Source organism: Pseudopodoces humilis, chromosome 10 (genome assembly GCF_049639895.1).
Source record: "Pseudopodoces humilis isolate 2021_Gansu_Grassland_sample_001 chromosome 10, ASM4963989v1, whole genome shotgun sequence".
Taxonomy (NCBI): domain Eukaryota; kingdom Metazoa; phylum Chordata; class Aves; order Passeriformes; family Paridae; genus Pseudopodoces; species Pseudopodoces humilis.
This window is the reverse complement of record NC_142209.1, coordinates 23,429,920-23,440,235: the sequence shown is the minus strand read 5'-3', so window position 1 is coordinate 23,440,235 and position 10,316 is coordinate 23,429,920.

Genomic DNA, 10,316 nt, shown 5'->3' with positions numbered 1-10,316 from the left:
GCTTTCCTTCCACACACATCACCCCAAGGGATGCTGATTTTAGGGGATCTCTGGGGGTGACACTAAGATGGCACCAGGGCTTCTCCGAGATGCTCCATCTCTTCAGCCTGTTTCTCATGGCATCCCTTCCCTTCTTTATAGGGCTGGAAGTGGTATAAGCTTGTGTGTTGGGACTAAGGGCTACTTGCCTTTCCCACCTCCAAAGCCATGTCCAGATGCCATGAAAGGTTTGGGCTGTTGAGAAGGTTCCATGAAAATTTTGGGCTGTGATTGTTGGAGGAGAGCCTGAAGGAAATATCAGAACACGTTTGTAGGCTCTCTACCCCTTAGTCCATGCAATAACCTCATCTTCCAATGTAAGCGTCTCTACTTTTCTAAATGTTACTCCTTGTAATTACACTCCTGAGCCCTCGTGTGTCCAGGTAAATAATCTCAGGCCTTTGGGTGGGAACCTCCCCATTCTTCTTCCAGCTGTGTGCACCAAGGCAAGTCACTGCCTTACACACTGCCCTGGTGCCTCCCTGCTCCACAGAAAGCTCTCAGCTGACTGTGTGGGATTTCTCTGGTATCCTGGTATCTACAGCCAATAGCTTGCTTCTGTTTATCCAGTCCTTTCCTCCCCCCTGGGAGCAAGACCCAGCTAGACCAGAGGTCAAGTTTTCACAGCAAAATTTCTAATTGCTCCCTAAGAGCAGGGCTGGCTGCTGTTGACTTTCAGCCCTTTTACATTACTGAGGTGCTCTTTAATATCATGCTTGTGATATTCCTCTTCTAAGTGAGTACTCAGTGTCATCACCAGATCTGACTGCCTGGCTTCTCTTTCTGTCTGGGTCATCAGCTAAAGTGATTTAATTGCTTCCATTCCAATGGAATTCGATTCCATTGTTCCTCCTTTCTCCTCACTTGTTAGATCCTGTCCTGTCAGCATGACCATGGCATAAAATTCTGCCTTCTGTGCAGATTCCTCTCAGGGGCTCACATCACTGAAGTTACTTTTCCACAGAATGCATGTATGGACCAATCTCCTCACAAAAATATACACAAATCTTTCTGTTTCTGGGTGAAAGGGAGAACCTGCCTGGGAATGAGTGTGTGGGTGGCAGCCCACTGCATAAGCAGTGCTGCTCTTCCAGGCTCTGCAGTAGCTAAAGGATGTGCTTTCCTGTCCTCTAGACTCAGGTTTTACCTTCCTAATATTATGTGCCAATTAAAATAAGCAGATGCCTATAACTTACGAAATTTTATAAAACTCAATGCCTTTTGCTTTATAACAGGAAATTATATAAGCTGTAAGAAAAGACAGAGATCTCTGTCCTCTTTTCTTCCCAATGTTTGAATATTTTTGCTTTGAGAAGTCCAAATTCCTCCCCCTTTTGATTACCAGTTGATGCCTAAATCACACAGTCCCTATTTGTGCTTCAACTCACACCCTTCTCCCTGTCCATGTTGCTTCTGGAACAACAGTTGTCCATGTTCTTCTGTGCCATCCAGTCTGAATACTGACTTCTGCAGGGGAGGACTTGGTCCATAATCTGGAGGCATTTCCAGGTCACTAGCTCTGTTTTACCTCTCATCTCTCTCAGGAGTTAAGACTGGGGCCCCAGGTTTTCCCAATTGCATGCAGCTTCCCAGCAATATGAGGATCCTCAGGGTCTTCACCACCCAGCTTAATTCTGTGCCTGAATCAAGCACTTTCTCTTTTTAGGTTGCACAAGAACAGATGCTGGGCAATCTCGACTTTCCCATCAGATTTTTTGGTCCAGTTCACAGCTTTGTTGTGGCACAAGATCTCACATGTCATCTCCTCTTGCCACTGGCACATGTGAGGCAAGCCTCTCCTCTGCCATGGGTGGTTAAGCTCCCCTGAATTGCACAGTATTTTTTGCACAATAAGAACACACACAGACTATTACTGTGACTCCTCATGGTGAGTTGCTTCAATGCTTAAAGCCTGTGGCTGCATATGGAAGATTTCCAATGCCACCAGTTACTCACAAACTGCACACAAACAGATCCCTTACGTTATGGTTTTGGAAATATTTCCCCCTTGGGCTTCTTCATTATCAGTTGGAAGCAGCAACAATACAGTCCTATATCTGAATTATGAATGCCAGCCTCTGTCTGCTGCTGTGCTGCCTTTCAGCCTTGCTGGAGCTCCTTAGATGGCTTTAATCTCAAAATGAGTTTTGAGGAATGCTGCCAAACTTCTACAACAGCACCAAAGTCGATGGACTGCCCTTCCCTCCCTACTCTTGTAGCTTTTTATTATTTTTATTTGTCATGTGTTTTTTTTTTTCTTCTGTTGAATAATTCAGCTAATAGGCTGGCACTGGAGAGCTTGAGAGCTGTTTCCTAATGAGGGAAGCAGCTTGCCAGCTTTTTATCTTTCCAGTCATTTGACTGCAAACCCAACATTATTAACAAATCACCATGGAAGAGCCGTGGCAATACAGAACAAAATGTTGTCTTAACTTAAGGGCAAGGAAGAAAAAATAAACAAAATAAAAGAAACCCAAGCTCTGGGAAAACAAAGTGTGAAAGTGAAGTGTGCGTGGAAGGAAGTGATGGTAATAGAAATCTCTTTGCAACCTCATTCTGTCTCAATATCTGCAAGCAGGAAAGCTGGATGGGAGAAAGGATGTTAACTTGCTGAGGAGACCGAATTCAGAGGATGAGTGTAGGTGTAGCTGTTGGCAGCTCTGTTTCTTGCCATGTTTTAATGAATAAAGGTTTGTATGGAAAGCTTTTTATTTTCATTGCCAACTTTATTATTTTTTAGAAAGCTGGATGATTTATGGTCCATGGGATAGAGATGGGACTAAAAAGAAATAAGTATGTGATGCCTTTTTGCACATTGCTGAATCCCCTTTAAAATGACGTTTACATCACTTTGCCCTGAGTTTGTTCAGTTAAAGATCCACACTGACGTATTTCAGATAAACAATTTAACCTGTAGTCCTCTCTGCATTTGTGCTTTCCTGGTTGCCCAGGGTTCAGCAGCTCTGGGTACCTGAGGAGTCCCACTAGGGAAGACATTTGCAAGGTCCCTCATCTCCTTTGCAGGGCAGTAAGTGCCACAAGTGGGGAGCAGGCAGAAAGCCAAGCTGAGGTGGCTCAGATGAGTCCTCTCCCAAGCCAGCAGCTTGTCTGACACCAAAACTCCCATCTCAGACTCCTGCCCAGTGAAATTCTGCAGCAGAACTAAAATTACACCGAGTGCTGCTTCTGAGTTTGATGTTGTTAATGTTGTGCTGTTTTCTGCCACACAGGGAAGATATTAATCTTAGGTCTTGGGGTCAAATTCTCACCCGTGGATGTAGGGTGAGATGCTTAATTTGATAAGAGGATTTTATCTCAAATCCTGACCCAAAAATGTACATCTGAAAACCTCATACATGGCAAGGTCCCAGTTATACTGTATAAACATGGGTCCAAGAGATTGTTCTGATCTCAGGAAGTGTGTTCTTGTTTTCTCATATCTTTCCTGTTATGTTGCCAGCATTTGCAAAAAATGCAGAACTCTAAGCTGAATGGCACAGCTGGGCAAAATTTGGCAGTTCTGAATTGAGCTAACCTGGCTTGACTGGAAAATAAAATCCCACTCATCTGGCCTGTAATTGCTATTACAATTTGGTCCTTTGAAGACACAAGGCTGACTTAAATCAACCTTGCTACATGGACACCCAGGGAATTACATCAAATTAGAACGGTTAAAGATCTGACTTGTTGTGTTTGCACTCAAAGCCTGGAGAAGGGAAATTGAGATGAGAAAAAACGATGATGGTAAGGAAAAACAGGGGAAAACAGACAAAAAGAGTGATTGAGAGCTCATGGAGCATTGTTCAAAATGGGCCCTCAGGGAATGCAAACTCACAATTGTTGCTTCTGGAAGACAGATCCCCTTTTGTTTGCATGGATGTATTGCTGAGCACGCTCCCTCTGCTTCTTGCTCAGTTATAATCTGTCTTCTGTTTCACATCAGTCTTGCTCATGTCTTGGTCCATCCTTCAGCTATTGGTGGCAGGAGATGAAATACCCTTTGCTTTGCCTGGCAGGGATGTGTGTGATGTGAAGCCAGATGGCTGCCAAGATGAGCATTTGAGAGTCTCCACATTATTAAGTTGCAGCTGCTGTATTTGCAGTCAGAGGTGATGGGAGGGTTCCCAGCAGCAACCAGGAGCAGATGGACGAAGAGGGACATGTCTTGGTGGGGTGTGATTAAAATCCTCTGGGATGGGGTGTGCTCAGTCCCACTCCAGGCTTAGGCTTTCTGTCAGACAGTGGGATCATAGGAACGGGGGATATTCTTCCTGCCCATAAAGGTGGTGACCAGGAGCTTGCTTTGATGCACCAGTGTGATCCCAGTGTAGCTGGTTGAAGCCAAACTGATTTCTGTTGTTTCTTGCTCTTTTTTCTCTCTTTTCCTCTTACTGCTGCATTACCTTACTAAAAATACCTAAAATAATATCATTTTCTGAGCTGCTTCCTCTGCTTGTTCTTGTTCCAGGCACAAACATCCATCTCTCTCTAAACACCTCTCTCCTCTACCCAAATTAAGTCATTGCTTCAAAGCAGAACTTCATCTTTAGGAAATCATAGTCCTGACTTGCCTCCTCCTGAGCTAACAGGAGATTTGGCCCTCAAGATAGGGGTCTGGCTAGGTAATAGCTGAAGGGAAGGCTGATAATGCCATCATCCTCACTTCTTGCTGAGAATTAGAGGGGCTGTTTTGGGTCAAGGTGAATCCTATGTAGCTCTGGATCCTTTTTTAGTCAGAGGCCAGGAGCACATGCTGAAAGACAAAATGTAATTACTGTACTTCTGCTGGTAGCCCCCAGCCTTTGGCAATCAGCAGCTTAAGGACTTCATGTGGGCTGTGCAGTCAGGAAAAGGCAGAGATGTTAGTTGCCTTTATGAAATTTTAAAAAGTCCTCCTATTCCATGTTTCCCTCCTGTCTGATTCCCCCATGGCACAGCCCCTCTGCAGTCTCATGGCTCGGAAGACAGGCTGAATTTTAGCTGATGCTGTTCTTGAATCAGGATGTTTCAGGGTGGGTCCTGTTTTGCTGTGTGATGTCTCCTGAAGTTGTAAGTTGGCAAGTTGCCCTCTAGATTTGGACTGATAGCAGAGGTGTCAGAATGTGGTGTTTTCTGACTGGGAAATTTTCATGGAAACTCCTGCTCTCCAGGAAAAAGGAAACGACAACAAACCAAAAGCCAGCTCAAGAGTCATTGTAAAAGGAGTCTTTGATGAAACTAAGTTTATGTAAAACAATGGAGTTTTGTTGATGATGTCATGAAAACGATCTCAGTTCAGAGCAGGAGAGGATCTGGCTTGTGACTTTGGAAGCCAATAGTGGTGACTGTGGCCTAAGGTGGAGCCTGACTGGTGACCGCTGTCGTGGTTTAACCCCATTGTGAAGCGAAGCAAAGCTCCATGCAGCTGCTCACTCCCCCTGTACCACTATACCACTATAGGAGACAGAACTGGAGGAGTAGAAGTGAGGAAACTCATGGGCTGAGATAAAAACAGTTTAATAGGCAAAGGAAAAAAGCCATGAACGCAAGCAAAGCAACACGAGTAACATGTTCACCACATCCCATGGGCAGGCAGGTGTTCAGCCATCCCAGGAGAGCAGGGCTCCATCATGTGTGATGGTAACTGGGAAAGACAAACACCATCACCCCAAACATCTCCCCTTCCTTCCTCTTCCCCCAGCTTTATATGCTGATCATGACTCATGAGCATGATGTGGAATGTCCCTCTGGTCACTTGGGGTCAGCTGTCCTGACCGTCCCCTCCCAGCTGTGCACCCCCAGCCTCTTTGCTGGTGGGGTGGTAGGGAAAGCAGAAAAGGCCCTGACTTAGTGTAAGCAGTGCTTGGCAACAACTAAAACATCAGTTAGCAACATTATTCTGGTATCAAATCCAAACCACAGCACTACACCAGCCTCTTGGAAGAAAATTAACTCTATCCTAGCTGGAGAGAGATACCTGGATCCCAGGGAACATGCTTAAGGGATGATATCAGAGCTCTTGCATTAGGACACAACTGAGTTTTCCCTGTGTTTCTTCTACAAAAGAAGCCTTGTTTCTGGAATGGGATGGAGAATGAGTTGACAGGCAGTTCAGGATGGGGTAAGGTCCTTCTTCAAAAGGAAGGTATGAAATTTGTACACTGTCCTTTCCCTAGGATGTCAATAGGCTCAGTTACACTGCACACGACAGCTGTGCATGAAGCTATCTGTGTTCTGTGTGTCTCTGAGATCACATCAAATTTGGTTCTATTTCCTCAAAAAGTGTATCCTCCATTTTGAAAGGTCTTTTTTTGACATTAGTTACAGCCACGTGTGCAATTGCATGTTTTCCATGCATGTGTTTGCACATACAATCGCTCTAATTCTGAGCGTAGCTATTTCCTATCTGCTGTGATCTGACTACAGCAAAAATTAAAATAAAGATTAGATTAGTTACCGTGGTAACAGCTACCCTTACTTCATATGACGCACAGATTCTGTGAAGCAAAGGAGCACATATCAATTTGTGCTCTTAATTTTTGGGACACTCGGGGCTCAGCTCTCCCCAGGAGGTTCTCTGATGACAGCAAGTGATATCTTCCCATTCCCAGCAGGCTTATCCTCTTTGACGTTCAGCTCATGAAAGCTTCAGAGGTGCTGACACCATCTCTTGGTAGAAACAATCTCATTTTGGTTTCAATTTATTTCTTAAAACAACAATAAAAAGAGCAGGAGGATGAGGAAAGAAGTCTGGCCTAGGGGATAGTGAGGCTGTGAGAGGTGTATTTGCTCCCTTGGGAAAGGGAACAGCCAGGATCTCACAGGGCATCAGTGAGGAGGCTGAGAGAGCTCTATGGCTAATAAGGAATTGTTAATGAGGGGGAGAACTGTCACATAACATCAACGGGCATGAATTAGCAAAGTGTGCAAAAGAGGGGAGCTGTCAGATGTGCTGGGCACACAGTTCACTTGTTCTCATGGCTGCACATCAAGGTTTTGAATGTTTCTGCTTTGCATTGAAGAAAAATAAACAGCCTTGAGTGGATGCAGTCAGACTAATGGTGTCTTGTGGCGTGAGATGTCACTTGTTGCATCTCCCAGCTGGGGGATGTTTGAAGGTGTAGGATGAGATGAATTGTTGGGTCTGCAGGAGAAGAGCACATGAAGAGATAATACACTGGGCTGCAGATAATGATTGCTGCTGCATGTCTGCACACTCCACAGGGATAATGGCTCTTTTTGGTTCTTGCCCATCGGGCACATATTCATGTTGTCTTCCAACCTGCATCCTTGGTCCTTCCTCAGGATTTATTCCAGAGCTGTCTGGTGCCAAGGTTGCATCTTGCAGCGCAGAGGGCACAGCTGTGAGCCTGCTGGTAATGAAAAGGTGAGAAAGGAAGGTCTGGGGGGTGCCTCTGCCTGCGCTCTTCACACATTTCCTATCCACTGTTCCTTGCCATTTTTGTCTCTGTCACCCTAACAAATGTATTTTAAGCCCCCACTTCCAGAAAAAAACCTGCTACCCTTGGGGACATTAGGTATCTTGTCCAGGCACAGATGGAACAACCCACCAACCTAAAAACCCACAGGCCTTGGCAGGGTGTTTTGAAAAGGGGAAGTGGAAAATAAGTTTAATAACTCTTCAGCTCTCTGTGTCTGGCTTGCTCATACAAATCAATCCCTGTTGATCTGTCTAGCAATGTGTGAACCTGCCTGATAGCACACCTCAGCCCTCTCAGCTGGAAGCCCAGCTCAGGGCTTCTTGCAGCCTTTTCCAGGGATGCAGACTGTGGCACCTGCCTGTCCCCTTCAGGGAGTGGGAAACATCCTGGGGCTCCTCAGCAGCGTGGTCAGGACTGGATCTAACGAGGCTGTTCCTAAAGCTGGGATGGGGAACCAGAGGCTCTTTTCATTCCTTTGAAATGTCAAATCTTCCTGACTTTCCCTTGAAGAACATTTAGGAAGAACTTCCTTTGGGCAGTGGCATAACATGCTGAAAAAGGACAAAACGTCCCAGCTCACACCACAGAGGCAGCAGTGTAGATCGAGGTGTCTGTGCTGTCACAGCTGTAAGAACAGAATATATTATGAGTGCTAATTATATTAATTAAAATTGTGCTGCTGTTTGTGGGAACATTTCCAGAGAGGAATGCAGATTTCCCCCATTGTTTTATTTCCAGACAGAAGCTGGAGGCCTGGCAGGGGCCGAGCCTGTACAGCACAAGAACATACGTGCTGCGATTTCTGAAATGTAATAAAATACCCAAAGTGTTTTAAAAATGCAGTCACTGAAAGCAGTATTCCTTTCTTTTGGATTGATTCCTTAGAGATTTTGAGGCATGAAGCACGTTTGCTTTCTCTACTCTACCACCCTTAACTTGAGCTGTGCATTCATATGCCCGTTCTGGGAGCTGCTTTGTGCCTCAGTTTACCTCCAATTTCGAGAGAGGAAATGCGGTAATTAATCTTCCTCTTTGTTTTATTTGGGACATCCTCTCTTCAGCGCCTTAGCCTGTGTTTTTACATAGCCTGTCACAACGGGACTGTCGCTTTTTCACTCTGACAAGGCAATGTCAGCACTAAAGAGGTGTTCCTCTGTACGGTGTGGGAGAGTCTGGCAGTGTGGAGAGCCCCTCCGGCTCCAGGGATGAGCTGTGATGTTCATTGACCTTGCGGTTCCTCCTCCTTTCAGCCGCTCCAGCTCGGCTCAGACCCCAGGAGCATCTCATGGGCAGCAGGTTTCACAAGCTCTCACCACTGTTTGTTCCTTTTTCCTCCTCCCCGGTCACCAGGGAAGCCGAAACAAGGCACCATCTCCAAGGGGCAAGTTCCTTCCCTGCGCAGCGCTGTCGCCTCGGGGAGGAGTGGGAGGAATGGGCTGTCTCTCCGCACATCAAGTGCTCTATTTTGGGGCTGTAAGGACTCTGGCAGCGCCGCAGAGCCCCGGCTGTCTCCTCACGGGAGAGAAAAGCATTGTCTCTGCCCTCGGCTGGCCACCCAGGTGAGCTGCGGTGGGGACTGCAGGCTGCCTGTGCCAGCTCCTGCCTCCCGCTGATGCCATCGCCTGGGCTGCCTTAGCTCAGGGCACTTCCACAGCAGCCTCTGACCCGGCCGAGACTCGGTTCCTATCTGGATTCACTTAACAGGAGCCAACTCTTGCCCTTTCTTCAGCAAGAGAATTTCTCCCTCTCTGCCGTGCAGCCTGTTTCCTTAAAACCTTGTAAGAACACAACCTCTCTCCCAGATTGCCTGGGGGTCTAATGAGCTATCACAGAACATCGTCCTTTTCTGTTCTGAGCATCTGGATAAGTTAATGCAAAAGGTGAAACAAGTGGAGGGGCCAGATCTAGTAAAACCTGAAAAAAAAAATAATCTCAAATGTCATTTGTAAGACTGGCAAAGGAGGAAGGAAGATGTGTGTGCTGTGTGCAGGTCAGCAATGCTTGTGTTTGCCTGGCCTTGAATTGGCATTCCCTCTTTGTCTCACCAGAATGAGAAAACCTGCTCAGCTCCCTCCCAGCTTCTGACTTAAGAAACAAGAGCAGAAATAGATTTTGGGACTGGAAAAATGGCTTTGTGAAGACTCTCCTGCTGCCCCAAGGTAAGCTTGGTGCATTATTAGGATCAGCACATGTACTTCTCTACATTACTAGGTGCAATAATAGTTTTGTGTCTTTACAAGCTGCAGATACAGATCGATCAGTTGGTATATGGCTTGCTACACAGAGAGAAAATGAGGAATAAGATCTTACCAGTATGATCTGGCTGAGGGAAAATGGTTGGGAAAAGAGCAGTTTTAGTCCTTAGCCAGGTGATGAGATCCAACAAAAGCCATTTCATTTCAGCATGTGAAACAGGGCAGGGGGATTTCTTTTGTGGCACATCCGAGCTGCCTGTCAGCACCTCTTGGAGGGACTGGATCCTGTCCTGAGGAGCAGATACAGCTGCACTGACCACACTGCTCGTGCCCACCCCAGGAATATTTGCAAGGCCTCAATGTGGGACACAGACCTTGCTCATCAGAGGCAAGGGAGCAGGTAGCAAGGTGTTTAAGATATCCTACATGTGCTCCCTCACTGCTGCAGCCCCTTGCTTCCACTCCCCCAGCAGCTCTGGCTTAGCAGTGTCTAAAAGATGTAGTGCAGCCACACTCGCCACTGTTCTCCCTAATCTTCCCTGTTTCCAGGGACATCCAGCTCTCTCTTTGTTTTGCTGCTGTTTGGTATACTAAAGATTTGAGCCTTTCCATCTTTCAGCTTGATACCTTTCTGGGCAAATGTAATCTAATGCTTACAGCA